At 40.6% G+C, this 15,256-nt stretch overlaps 1 protein-coding gene across 2 annotated transcripts in view; it reads left to right on the top strand.

Annotated features, from left to right (window-relative positions):
* The first annotated feature begins 13,629 nt into the window (after positions 1-13,629).
* Positions 13,630-15,256, top strand: part of PTGFR (prostaglandin F receptor) — a 35,896-nt gene continuing 34,269 nt past the window's right edge. For both annotated transcript variants that reach the window (XR_006785293.1, XM_045835618.1), the window contains exon 1: positions 13,630-13,875. The gene's annotated coding sequence lies outside the window, so the exon portion shown is untranslated. The remainder of the gene's footprint in view (positions 13,876-15,256) is intronic.

Below are 15,256 nucleotides of genomic sequence, written 5' to 3'. Positions count from 1 at the left end.
GCAGAAGTGATGTTAAAACACTTAGCAGCCTATAAGGCATGGGCTCTGGCCCACTGGAATGAGTTCAGAGCACAGAACTGGAGTAGGGTGGCCAGGATTCTGTTCTTCAAGGTGTTAGCTTTTTACTTTTTAAATCCAGTGTTGTGGAGTACAGAGGAGACCCAGCGGGTAGGGCTGGGTGAAGGCTGTGTGTGTGTGTGGGCACTCAGGTGTCTGAGTAAGCAGGTATTTATCCATTGGCATGAAAGTATTTTATATTTTAGGAAACAGATAGGACATTACTGGTTCATGCTGGGGAATATTAGTACAGTGGCAAAACTGTTAATATCCCCACAAATGCAGTTGAGGAAATCAAGGCACAGAGAGACCAAATAACTTGCTGAAGGTCACAACTAATAGGTTATGAACTGCAGGTGGATCAGGAGCACTGGGCATGCCCTTTTCCTAAGTGTATAGGACAGTTCATGGAGATGACGTTCTGCTTATCTGCTCCAGTGAACTGTGAGGACTGAGTGGAGGGGAGATCAATGGACTCTAAAATGAATGTTCAGACTGCTTGTTTCTCCATCCCAGGCAGCATCATTGAAAAGTCCAGATGTGAAGTGACACTTTTAAAAACCATGAAGGAGCAGATTACAATATATCGTATCTGGTATGTATTTTTAGTTTGTGATAGTATGGAAAACTACTTACAGAATTACATATTTGTATGGGAACTTGTTGATTTAAAAAGAAATGTGAAAAAGTTGATTTAAAATGAAGTTGTAATGTGACAAATTGTTATAGATACATAAAATATTTAAAGTATGAATATGTATATTATAAAACATTTTTTAATTTTATTAAATTTATTATGGTGACATTAGTTAATAAGATGATATGTTTCAAGTGTAAAATTCTATAATACAGCATCTATATATTGCATTTTGTGCTTACCACCCAAAGTAAATACATGTTTTTCTATGTGAAATACATAAAAATTATAATAGAAATTGTTATGAATTTGTAAAATGTTGTATATCCATGAGTGGGTAATAATTTGCAGTAATCATTCTTTAAGTTTTGTTAGATTCTTTAATTCTTAGTATTGATGACTAAGTATCGTCCCAACCTTGATCCATGCTGGTTTTATTAGCGAGGTTGGGAGTGCAGCTGCTGTGTGTGGGGCCGACATCTGAGTGAGGGCCAACTGACATCCGAGCTTCTGGACTCGGCTATGAGAGAACAAGACTGTGTTCTGTGTCTAGCACTGAGGGAGCTGGAGTTGTAAGTTCCTTACTGGGCTGGGTTAGGGAAGCTACTCATACTCTTGGAACTTCAGTTTCTTGTCTGTACACTAGATAGGTGGCTGCAGGCTGATGGCACAGGCCTGGTAAAGCCTGCCATAAGGAGAGGAAACCATTTTACAGATTTACCAGCAGCTATTTTCTGCAAGAAAATACCTATCTGGTCAGTTCAGTTAAGTGGTTTTCAGTTGAAATAAATTATTGATTGGGTCAAGTAGAGGATAACCATAGACACAGAGACATCTAAATTAGTTTTAGAATATCAAACAGTTTGGAAGAATAATGTCAATCAACTGTTTACGGGTGTGAAATGAAAGTTTTTCATTGCTTTTGTTTGCAACTTATTTATTTATTCTTTTATGATCTTAAATAATTTTTACTTTTTAATTACAGTTGACATATAATATTATATTAGCTTCAGGTGTACAACACAGTGATTAGACAGTATATGATCCATTGCTCTTGAGTGTAAGTATATAAGGACTCTACTTGAAGCCCGCTGAATTGCAGCCTTGATATCAATGCCTTCTTTTATTTTATAAATTTTTGATTGCTTATTTTAAGGTCAAACTCATAATTTTGCTGAAATAATTTCTTCTTATATGTTTTTTTTCTTTTGGCATATAGTTGTAGGTGATGGCATTCACTTTTGGTGTAGTTTATATCTGGATTTAATGCATTTGAAACTGTGGCAGATTCTGTGTGTGAGGCATGGGTGTCAAAGTATAAGAACTAAGTTTTAGTTGATGGGGCTGCTGCAGACCTGTGTGGTGGAACGGCCTGGACTGATGGCAACACAGCAGTGACTGTCAGTATGGTCCTGGCCTAGGGGCTTATTCGATATTCCAGGCACTTTCTGCCTTGCAATGGCAGCAAGCTTTATCCTATGTGTTTTCCATTCCACATCCTGACATGGTTTAAATAAAAAATCACCTGCAGATGCGGTGTGATTATGAGCTGAACTTCCCTGCCTTTTTCCATGTTAGACTTGAATTATGTCTACCATGCCAGTTTCACTAAAGGTCTCTTGCCCACTTAAAATTTGACTTTATGATTTCATGGCAAAGCCACTCCAGAAACAGTCTAGAATCATTGCATCCCGAATTTTGTTTAAGCTAAACAAGTATATATTTATTGAATAAATGAATAAACCAATATTAGCAAGGAGTGCCTATCCTTGTACTCTCCAGCTACTTTTTGCAGATTCCAGGGCCTGTTCTAATGTTAGATAGGGGTGTATCAGTGGACTGAGACAAGTAGCCAAGGGTTACTACAGCAGACCTTGTATATGGGGTATGTGGGGTGAGGCCCAGGTACCTGCATGTCCAGTGAGATGAATCTTTCACTGATTTTACTACATTCACCCAGTCTTTACAAACAGGCTTTTCTCTCTGTTTCTTATTCTATGCTCTAGTTGCTTGTGTGACTGGTTCTCTGTATGGAATGCTTTCCCAACTGGCTGGTGCCCTGACCAGGAGGTGTCAGGATGGTGTATGGGAGGGCCTGTTTCATTTAGCAGGCCAGTGAGTAGGATTATAAGTTTGTAGCAGAGTTGTCGAGAAAACACAGAACAAATAGGATATGTGTGTATGCATATGCATACGGAACACCGGACTTGAGCAAAAGGCTTCCACAAGCAAGAGAGAATTCTACGGAAGACTGCCTTGGGACTGAACCTGGAGCGTGGCTCTTCTGGGTCCCCACCTGTGGCTGAACCCTAGTCAAGTAATACACACATACACACCCCTTATTGATCTGTGTTTCTGGAGAACTTTGACTAATACAGAGTCCTAAAAACCATTCTAGCCTAGGTATTTTTCCTCTTTTTCTTTCCTTTGCATTTTGCAGTCAAGTGTGTAGATAAGACATTTGAAGCTCAGAAGAATCAAGTGATGTGTCCATGATAATCAGCTAATTCATGATTGACTTGGTGTGTTGAGCTATCATTGGTGGGGTGGGGAAAGAGGAGGCATCGACAACGACTAATATATCAACCAGCTAGATACCTGGTATTGTTTAAAGGAATTGAGATGTCAGGAGAATCTACACTGAGACAAAGTTTTACTCTCATTCAATTGTGTTTAAAGCATCAACTGTGGCCAAGATACGCAGAAGGTATTCAATGTAGAGGACAGGCATTCTGGAAAGGGAGACATTTCTGTCTGATGATTATCCTACTGAGAATAAAGACTTGATTACATGAAAGAATAAACTTCCAACATTCATGAAAAAGTCAGTTTCCCTTTGTTAAGGACACAATGTTCTGACAGCAGTTTTGTTCTCTCTGTTCAGCGAGAGACGCTTTCACAAGAGGAGGTCCTTTTACTGTCAGAAAACGCTACACTCTGAAAGCTAAGATGGCTTTGAACTTTAAAAAATTTCATGACCATATGGTGTTTTTAATTTTGAATTTTATTTTTAAAAATTTTACAATGGAAGAAACAATGTCAACAGTGTTAGAGTATGGTATAGCTGGCTGTTAGAAAATGGGATGCGATGCTTCAGCTTTGCCCAGACATCTCCACATATTGTGGAGAATGTGGGTAATTAGTTGCATAATTCAGGCTCAGAATCACTTTTCCTCTGAAAATTTTTCCTCCCTTGTGTGTTGGATAATTTGAGAGTATTTTTTGTTTTAATATACTTAGTCTGTGGTTTTTATTTCTACTTCATATTATCTAGAGAGATATGGTTATTGAAACAAGTGAAAAATATATATAGATTTCTAATACACATTAATAAACATCAACAAAAGAATTATACTAAGTTTTATGGATGAGACAAAAATACAGAGGACAGAGCCTCTTTGGCAATTTAGCAGGTAGAAAGTTTTTACTGTCAAAGGGAAAATTGTTATAGGAATTTATTTACTCATCAAATACTTACTGATTGTATGTTATAGCCTAGGCACAACAATAGGGATATATGGATGACTAAGATCCAGTGTTCAATGTACAGAAGCTGAGAGAAAAAGCAGAAAAAATGCTGTTAAAAGTAAAAAATATAAAGCTTTTTCTTTTCTTTTGTGATGTCTTTAGCATCTCGTCATGGTGGTGTTTATTTGCTATTTGGTGTTCTAAGTAAAGAAAATTAAAATGTTTAATTATTAACATGATCTTTATTTTTTATCTCTATTTTGTGCAATGCCAATTCAAATGCAAATATCAGTGACACTTCACTTGGTGTATGAAGTCACTGAAATCACATGATCTGTATTTTAGGGTTTGTCCTTTGAGGGTGCCTCTAGCTGGTCAGAGACAAACTTAAGACAGAATGAATGAGAAAGTTTGGAAGAAGAGAGGATCCCCCAATCATGGAGCAGGCTGAAGGGCACTTGGGGCATAGAGATACTCATGGGGCCCATGTAGACCCTCACAGTTACCTAAAGATCCCCCACTATAATTTGGAGTGTATATTTGCTTGGGCTTCATGGCTATTGGGTTCCTTGTCCCAACAGACAAGGGACCTATGTGCAGTGCCCAAGCAAGGGGTGGGGGCCAGGGGAGCCAAGCCAGGTGTCCCCTGTTTCCATGGACCCACCACCCTAGCCCATGATAGATGGGTGACCCCTAAATGTCTTAAGCCTCTGTGCCCAGATGTTTTCAATACCTGAATGAGGGTGGGTGAGAGGCTTGCCTCCACCTTGGCCCAGACAAGTCTCACCTGGAGTGAAACTGGCAACAGCTATGAAGATGCCACAGGTTATGTGCCTGATCCCGACCCTACCCAAGCTCATGGCTAGGCTCCTTCCTAGGCCATGAGTGGTAGCAATTATAGGGTAGAAGTAGGGAGGGGGAGTCTGGCTGGGGTCTTGGTAGCTAAAAACCTGTCCCAGGTAGGCTCATCAGAGTGAGGAGGGATTGTGCAAGAAGGAACCAGAGATTCTAAGTCCTGGTGCGTGCTCTATTGTCCCACTGGACTTCACTTACAAAACACAGTTTCAAAGATAAAATGATTCAGAATTTCAAGATGGCACTGACTGCATGCCCAAGAAGCCAGTCCTACCTTGGAGTTCAGGTTTTGTTATTGTTTCCACAGTGAAGGCTCCATCTTCCAGAAAAGCAGTTTTCTTTCTGTGCTGAGTTAGAGGAACTGTGAACCTATCAGTATTTCTCCTTTCAATCTCTACTTGAATTGCCATTCGAGCCTAATGTTCAGATCTGGAGAGCATTATGCTAAGTAAAATAAGCCAGGTGGTGAAAGACAAATACCATATGATCTCACCTGTAAGTGGAACCTAATCAGCAAAACAAAGAAGCAAGCAAAATATAACCAGAGACATTGAAATAAAGAACAAACTGACAATAACCAGAAAGGAGGAGGGAGGGGAACATGGGGAAAGAAAGGGAAGAGTCCTAAGGAACATGTGTAAAGGACACATGGACAAAGCCAGAGTGGGTAGGATTGAGGGTGGAAGGAGGGGAGAGATGAGGCGGTGGGGGCGGGGGGGGGGCGGTTTGGTGGGGGGGCAATGGAGTCAACTGTATCTGAACAACAGTAAAACAATATAAGACATTGAAGAAAAAATTAAAGGCAAGACAAAAATGGTAGAATAAATTATGCAGAAAAATTGGAAAGAGCAAATTGCTAAAATGACTGTACTCCCCAAAGCAAATTAGATGTTCAATAAAATTCCTATAAAAAAGAAAAAAAAAGACTAATGCTCAATTATTTTTAAAGAGATGAGTTTCTTTACTTCTCCAAGGATGATCTCATTATTCTTCATGGTGGTTTCAGATTCACTTTGAATTTGGTTGCTGGTGTTGTGAAGCTTCACTAAAGTGAAGTTCACATGAAAACTGTGGACAAATATTAAATGCAGTCAGGGAATCAAGAGGACCCTGATAACCACTTAGCCACAAAAAGACATTGCCGGAAAGCCACCAGTCCTTGGACAACCCTGTGTGTCCCAAGGCAGTGTGCAGGGGCCTTGGCTTCTTATCATTTTTAGTGAGGCAGGATGGGCCAGGGTGAAGGTCAAGGGGCCCAGGATTGATCAGACCTAGGACTGAATTCCTCCTCTACTGTTATGTGAGTTAACACCTTCACCTTTCTGTGCCTCAGTTGCCTCCTATGCAAAATGAGAATCATGGGTTTGCCTTTTTTTTATAGCGTTCTTGTGAAAAGTTAATTAAATATGCATGTGAAGTGTTTAGCATAGTCCTTGAGACTTAGTTCTCAATAGATGTAATTTTATATCTTTTCATATGCAAGTGTGAGCAAAACAAGTGAAGGAGACAAAGTACTCTGCATAACATTGTCCTCCTTTCCGGCACCCCATGCTGGGGGCCTCTGTGCCTTCCCGCACTTCTGTCCTGCTGTGTCTGGTCCGTTCTGCTTCACACAGCAAACTTGCTTGTTATTGTCTCTCGTCAAACACTATATGTCTTGTGTCCCACCTGCTCAAGGCCATTTAGTTCACTGGGTGGATTAAATTTGTTTTTAAGTTGAATCCTAGCTATCTATATCAAATATTGAAATCAGTTAAGTCAGGAAGAAAAATCCCAAAAGAGCAAATAGGAGTATGGAACAAGATGAAGGTGAACTGGAAAGAAAAAAACCCTGGCTTGTGTGGCTCAGTGGATTAAGTGCTGGTCTGTGAACACAATGGTCACAGGTTTGATTCCCAGTCAGGGCACATGCCTGGTTTGCTGGCCAGGTCCCCGGTTGGGGACTTGAGAGAAGCAACCACACAAAAATCGATGTTTCCCTTTCTTTCTCCCTCCCTTCCCCTCTCTCTAAAAATAAATACATTTAAAAATAAGAACAAGTTTAAAAAATAGGGAATTGTTAATAACAACCAGCATGCCATTCTAGATCTTAAGTTCTTTAAGGGCAGGAGAATGGGGGCTACGTGACTTTGCATTTAAGTGTCCTTAACACAATGCCTTGCTCACTGTAAGAGTCCAACAGAGTAAATAACAAATAGTGGTAGGCATCCAGGCTCTGGAGGGTGTGGCCAGAAGCAACGTCCTGGCTGAAGGGCAGGTGGAAATCGACAGGAGGTTTAAGAGGGCCTGCACTGCTCCGTGTTCTCCGAGTGAAACAGAGAGAGCTGAGTTCTTCAGGTTTGTGTTGTATTGTACTTTTGGCGTAGCTTTGTGATCTTGGGCAAATAATTCATGCTCATTGGTCTGGTTTACTCATCTCTCCCACGTATAATAAACATGAAAATAACCTTCTGGTGATGTTAATGTGTTCATTAAGAGAGCCTGTCACAGTGCTGGGCTCAGGGCAGGAAATGAATGCATATTACTATTCTACTCCACCGCCTTCCAAACTTTCCCTTCTTTCCACCTCACAGACTTTCTGTTCTGCTCCTGTCATGAAGAGTTAACAAAACATTAGTGCTAAAAAAGTGCCACTGTTGATCTTGAATATTACAAAAGAACATAGCTGGATTATTGCAAAATTTTTTGCCCTAAAAAAAACCAATATAGGCATCTGTTCTTCTGGTGGCAGGATTAGCAGCAACAAACCCTGTGTGTACAGGACAGCACTTTGATTTAGTAAATGCAGAGGCAATGTGAAAAGTTGGTAAGTATACAGGTTTTGTGGTGAAACGAACTTGGTTTTGTCACATGTGCTTGGCATTCTAATCAAGTAAGTTACCTAACTTCTTTGTGTTTGGGTTTCCACATCTACTTTTGTTCATTTGTTCATTCATTCATTCCTGACTACCTCCATAGTACGTGCAGGGTGCTGAAAACACAATGGTGGTGATAGACATGTGGTTAGCCTGGTGTGCAGAAAGCACACTAACCCATGGGCTGCTCAGCCCTGGATCCTGAATAGGAATCAAGCAATGTGTGGAGGTTTGAAGGAAGATTGTTCAAAATCGAGGATGAATGAAGGCTAAGAGGCAGGTTTCAGGAGCTGACAATGTCAGTGTTGCTGAGGCAAAGAGTTCTAGGGGTGAGGGATGAGGGTTAAGCCTCAGGGGAGCAATAGCTGTCTTGAATCAGAGTTTATCCTCAGGATAACAAGCGTACTTTCCAAACAGCATTTCCCAGGGGACCAAATCCAGTGGGGCCCAATGAGCATTTGCTCCCTTCTAGAAGATTCACAGTGTACATTAGTATCTATTAATACTCTTTGGTAAAGGATTTAACAGTTTTCCTAAACGTAATTAACATTAAAAATTAACTGCTTCTGAACTGAGGCTCTGAGAATCTGTTTGGGGGAAATGATGAGAAATGGGAAGCCATTTTATGGTTGTAAATTGGGGCCCAATATAACTGTGTTTGCATTTTATAAAGACATAGTATCTACCACATATAAAACACCAGGTACTGAAAACACTTAAATAGTTTAATTTTTATAACAAGTTCATGAGGTGGTTGTTATTACTATTTTTGCATTGTTGAAATGAGGAAACCAAGGCATAAAAGAATTCAGTAATTTTCTAAAATTATGAAACTAGTTATAAGTGGAGGACCCTGAACATGAACTTGACCAGTCTGGTCTTGAAACATATACTCAACAGATCAATCTGACTGTGTGGGGCAATGGGTTGGAGTCAAACAAGGCAGGAGACAATTAGGAGGAGCTGGTAGCCATAATTCAGGTGAGAGAAAATGGCCATTTGGACGTCATACATTTGCTTAGAGGATTAAATATTGTAACATGATTAAAGCACCTGGTATAGTTTTTGTGATATGGTAAGCAGTCAATAAATAATAATTTATCCATGCATATATAGAAACTTGATACATAAGAGATGTATATATTCTAGATTAGTGGTGGAGGGAGAGTGTATAAATTTGCTGCCATAACAAAGTACCACAAAATGGGTGGATTAAACCAGCAGAACTCACAGTTCTGGAGTCTAGAAGTCCAAAATCAAGGTGCCGGCAGGGCTGGTTCCTTCTGAAGGCTGGGAGGGAAGATTCCGTTCCAGGACTCTCTCATTGGCTTGTAGTTGGCCATCTTCATGTTCACACTCTGTTCTTGTACGTTTGTCTCCAAATCCCCTTTTTGTAAGGACAGCAGTCACATCGGACTGAGGACCACCTTGATGGCTTCGTTTAAGCTTGATTATCTCTGTAAAGACCTTATCTCCAAACAAGGTTATATTCTGAAATACCAGGGATTAGAATTTAAATATATACATTTTGGAGGTATAACATCCACTCCATAATGGAGGGATTAATTAATAGTGATTCCACAAAAATTGGTTATCCATATGGAGAAAAACCTTGAATTTTTAACTCAGATAATACTAAAAAATTATTATCTGAAATATTAAAGACTTAAATGTGGGAGGCAAAAATGTTAAAATGTTTAGAAAATATATAGTAGAATATCTTTATAATCCAGTAAATAATTCTGGAGGGACTTTTAAGATTCAGCACAAAACTGCTAAAATAAAACACAAAAAATGAGATCTAATACATTTAAATTTGGTTACACTAAAGTTAAGAACTCTTTGTAAGAAATGATAGCATAAAAAATGAAGGCCAGCTGTGATTTGGAAAAGGATGTTTGCAAAATATATAACTGATAGAGGATTAGTGTCTAGAACACATAAATAATTAAGAAAAAGATGAACAACCCAATACAGAATTGGACAAAGGAGATGAACAGATATTTCACTGAAGAAAAATGGATACAAAAGGAAATATAATTTAGGTCCCCAAAGTGATATCATTTTGTAACCATCTAGTTGATAATAATTAAGAAGCTTAACAGTTCCAAGGATTGTAATGAATGTGGCTGAAGGGGAACAATTTGAAGTGGTATGAATTGATTTTAGCATTACCTAGTAGTGTTGAGCATTCTCATAGCCTATGAAGCAATAATATCATTCTAGGAATATGTCCTAGAGAAACTCCAGCACAGGGTGTTGAGTATAAGACCACTCATAGTAGAATATTTCTTGAGGACAAAAAACTAGAAATAATCCCAGTGGTTAGTCACAGAATGATATTTAAAGTATTTGGGTATCTAAACTGTGAGGTATAATAGAACTTTGTAAATGAATAAACCACTACCACATACAACAATATGCAAGAATCTTATAAATCTTACCTAGAAAAAGCAAGTTCCAGAAGGTTAAGTTACAAAACAAGAAAGTTTAAATTCTATATTGGTTTATCTGCACATTTATGTGACAGAACAATAAAATAGAAGAGAATGATGACAAATACAATTTAGGATAGTGGATATCTCCATTATCTTTGGGGAAGGGCATGGAGGATTTGAATGGAGGCAGAAACATACAGATAGATATAATAATGTTAGTAGTGTTCTAGTATAGTTCTTGTTATGGATTGAATGCTCTCCCCACCCCCAGAAGATATGTCAAAGTTCTAACCTCCAGAACTTCAGAACTTGACTTTATTTGGAAATAAGGTCATTGCAGATGTAATTGGTTAAGATCCAGTAGGGTCCGCCCTGCTGGAAGAAGGGCAGACCCCTACTTCAATATGACTGGGGTCTTTATAAGAAGATGGTCATGTGAGGACAGGGACACAAGAAGAATGAGATGAGAAGATGAAGGCAGAGATTGAAATTATGCAACTACAAGCCAAGAAATGTCCAAGATTGCCAGCAAATCGCCAGAAGCTACACAAGGGACATGGAGCAGATTCTCCTTCACAGCCCTCAGAAAGAACCAGCCCTGCCAGCATCTTGCTTTTGAACTTTTAGCCTCCAGACTGTAAATAAGTAAGTAAGTAAGTAAATAAGTAAGTAAATTTCTGTTGCTTAATCCACCCAGTTTGTGGTACTTTATTACAGCAACCCTAGGAAATGATTATGTCCTTAAACTAGGTAGCTGGTGCATGAGTGTTTATTTTATATTATTGTTCAACACATAAATGTATTACATGTTACTTTTTATGTACAAATAGCTACCTAATAAAAGTAAAATGACAAAAGAAGTTATTATTTCCATTCTTACCAAACTGGGGCATGTTTCTACTATTAATCTTTTATGGCAAATTCTAGGAAAGTTTTTCTTGACATTTTTATTAAAACTATAAAAATTAACTTCCAACACTCCCTTTAATTTTTATAGAGTTTTTATTTCAACCTAAGTATCACTGAGTCCCTGCTTCTCTGTCTTTAATTATAGTATACACATCTTTTGAGCAAAATGTCCTGTATCTAATCCTGAATGGTGATTGCCAAGCACACACCTGTCATGGTATGTTATCCTCTTGCAGAGGGGCTGGAATTTAACACAAGGAATCCTGGACATCTAAAATCATATTAAGGTTTTGAGCAAGCACGCATGCTGCCAAAGTGCCTTCCCTCAGCCTGGAAGCCACATCACAGTGGGGGCTGGTTTGCTTTGCTTGCACAGCTGTGCCTCTGCTCCCTAGAATCACAGCCTGACCCAAAGTAGGTGCTCAAGAAATTTGTTGAATGAAGGGGTAATGAATAGTTTTATGTGAGTTTCCACTTCTTAGAAGTAACAATATCAGCTATCACTTATCAGAAGAGATTATCAGCCAATCCCCAACGTTCACTAACTTTCAATCTGTTTGTTTCCCTCATCTGCTGATTCACCAGCTCTTCTTTCTCACCTAAGTACTTGTGTGTGTGTGCATTTTTTCTTTTAAGAGTGCTTAGTTGTTTGATTTCTCAAATTATAACTATATATTACTACTAGTTCCCACATTACAACTATATATTACTATTACTATTTCTATCTTGGGAAGAGGTGTGGATGCTTCAGAGTCTTTTATTGATACTCAGGTTAAATATATCTTGATTAAAGACTGGATTCTAAAAAAGAAACTCCAAGAATACATGCAATATAGATAATTTAAAAAATTGGATTTATCTGGTACTTTGAAAACTAAATCAATATTTTGAATATATTACATAGTGAATGTTATAATTTGACATTGCATTAATAATTTTTTTGTTGTATTTTTACCCAGTAGATAGAACTGCTGATGTCAGTGAGGTGCTGCAGTGGGAGATACTGAACTACAACACTGGAAATGCTGATTGTAACACTGATGAATTCAAACACGGTTTGAGAAGCAACCAAACACAGTCCTATGTGAAGATGAAGAGCTGAACAAATCTCTGCAGGAATACAGCTCAGTAGGAAAGACATAAGTAAAAGATAATTGCAATGTAAAGTAAGTAAGTGCTATTAATCATTAAAAGAGAGCACTGTGGGTCATTCACATTTTTACTGTGGTTCATTACATTTTTTTTTGGAGAGTAGCCACCCAGATGTAATATTTCTCTACTAACCAGAATACTCGATTAACCAAATTGTACAATTTCCTGACCATACCTGAGTAACAGTTTATTTTACAAGTTATAAACATACCATTAAAAAAAATCTCAATATCTACCACAGGGGAAAATTGCAATTGTTCTTTTCTATAGTTAATGGCTAATTTATTTTATCTTGCTTAAGCATTTTATGATCCTTTTTAATTTCCAGGAATTTAGAGGCCCCTTCTGATTTTAGAATGGAGAAAAGAGGATTTATTTCCATGTGGCACTGGTTTTTCCCATAGATGGTGGTGATATTTTACTAAAATAAAAAGAGCAGACATCAGTAATGATTCCCTAGCTGTTTAACTGGAAAATGAGAACTAATTAATAGGTATGGGTCAAAACAATATTGGCAAAAGCAGTCACAGAATTAAAATGGCCCAAATCATAATTTCCAATGAACTAGTGGATATTTCTTTACTTGATAGTATCGTAAAATGATCTCCACAAAATTTGCTAGGCTCACATCTCTTTGGGTAAACATATCACTAGAAATTCTGCTCAAATCATTAAAATGTAACTCATCCCTTATCTGCAGGCGTCCTTCAAGAATATTTCACATCCCTTCCTCTTTTCACGTTACTTGGAAAACTTGCAACATAGTCCATTCCTCTGAGTGACAGTGAGTCCTAAGCAGTGACCGTTTTCACTCACAGCACATAGCTTGAATCCGTTTTTAACTCCCTGGGGCTATCGGCCACAAAGCCCGTCCTCAAATACATCATCTCCATTTTTCTACCTGGTTTCTTTATCTTTTTCGAGCTGGGTTTGGGATTCGTTCAGTCCGCAAACTACAATCTGACAGTCCAACACGCTGTCACAGCAGTCTGTGGACTTTCCTCAGCTCTCCAGATTCCTATCTTGCAGCCTCAGACATGGCGCTTTTAGCTTGAAAATGGGTTTAAAACAAAACTTTTCCCCAAGTGGCCGGGCTGCTGAGAGGGCAGCCCTGATGCTGGTGGGGGCCATAGCATCCCAGCGCAGTGCCTTCCTCTCTCCCAGTCTGGCTCTGGGCTCACGGAAAAGGGGCGGAGAGGAGACAGAAGAGGAAGGGGCGGACGTCACCCTTGTCCTCCAACCCGCCCAAACTGCCAGCGCTGCTAGGTGCTGAGGGATCGAAGAGGCGGTGCGATCCGCAGGTTCCGCTGTGGGGGAGCGCAAGGCTTGAAGCGCGGCGAGAGACAGCAGGAGACTGACCGGGGAGCGGAAGAGCGAGCGCAGCGAGGAGCCCCGGGAGCCTTCGGCAGTGGCTGAGCCCAGGGAGGAGGGGCGCGCAATGGCGCACGGAGGGGCGCGCTCTTCTGCTCCACCTTGAGCCCTGCCGGCGACCTGAGATGCCAAGGTAACCACTCCTCCATCCCCTAGATTCCGGAGCGTTGGTCTCTTAACGCTCAACGCCACTGAAGTTTAGCCACCCAGCCCCGGGCGCCAGGCGCCAACTGCAGACTACTGCCCTGGAGAGCACCTTAGTTTGCGCGTGGCAACAAGTTTGGACCAGACGCCCCTAGCGGGGGAGACCCTTAGGGACAGGGTACTCGGGCTGACCCCTGCGGATTCTATGCTGCGGCATGGGGGCCAGGTAGACAATGTCTCAGAGTAGAGAAATGGTCAAGAAAGAGATCCTCTTCGCGCCCCGTGGTTCCGTGTCCACGACACTTTGAGTCTGGCACCCCGACCAGCGCGGGCCTTTGGTTCCCCTGTAGGATGGGAGGAAAACTGGCCCCCTGGCATTTGAGCGATTGCAGAAGGCTTCACCAAGTTAGGAGGTTGGGGAAGGATGTTGCAAGCAGACGTATGGGGGTGGCAGGGTAGTAACGGGAGAAAGTCCGGCGGTAAGATTTGAAGGAGGCGGCCGTCCTCGGGGTAGCTAGGGCAGACCCACTCAGGAGGGTCGCAGGAAAGGCTGGCTCCAGAATTCCCAGCCTCTGGGAAAGTTGCTTGGAGACGCCAATCGGATTACCTCGGGGGCGGGGCGGGGTCGGGGCGGGGTGGGGGTGGGGGTGGCCGGGGCCGTGGGTTTGGAGAATCTGTGACTCAGGTTTCAACTCACTAGGGAAAGAGGGACAATAAATACTTCGTTTTGGATGTTACTACCCTCAAGCTGCAGCTTAATTAACACCATCTGGGCAGATGTACTCACAGTAAGCGCAACTCACTCTTTTTCCATTGCAACCCAGGATTTCTGCACAGGTGGTAGCTGGACCAGAAATCCTTCCTAGAGACTCACCACTCTGCCTTCCATGGGTAATGATGCGTGTGGTGTGCTGGTATTTGATCTCAATCAAATAGGTCTAGAACTTATTCAGGAAAGCTCCAGAGAGACCTTGCTGTCCCCTCCCAAGGTTTGAAGAAGATTTTTTGTCTACCTGACACACAGGTAGTTCACCTAAGAAATAATCTGCAGTTTGGGGACAAAGCCCAGTTGAGAAAAAAACCAGAAACTTTAAAAGGTCATAGAGTTATTTAAACAGACTCATTCTTTTAAAAACATGATTGGGTTTAAACCAAATCTTTTTAGTGATTTTGTAAGCCTGTGAAGAGTTTAATCAAGGGAGCTCCATTTTGGCAGCTTCTTCACCTTGAAAATGAAATGTGGCACCAGAGGCAGATGTGTGCTGCTTTCAGGATGATGCCACCTTGCTGATGATAGGTTAGATAACTCTGAGTCCTGCCACAAGGTACCTGGGGCCCTCCTGTCTTAACCGTCAGATGAGCAGTTAGGC

Source organism: Phyllostomus hastatus, unplaced genomic scaffold, assembly GCF_019186645.2.
Source record: "Phyllostomus hastatus isolate PE091 unplaced genomic scaffold, TTU_PhHast_1.1 phas_contig_209, whole genome shotgun sequence".
In the NCBI taxonomy this organism is placed as follows: Eukaryota; Metazoa; Chordata; class Mammalia; order Chiroptera; family Phyllostomidae; genus Phyllostomus; species Phyllostomus hastatus.
Note: the sequence above shows the minus strand (reverse complement) of the source record. Positions and strands in the feature narration are given on the sequence as shown.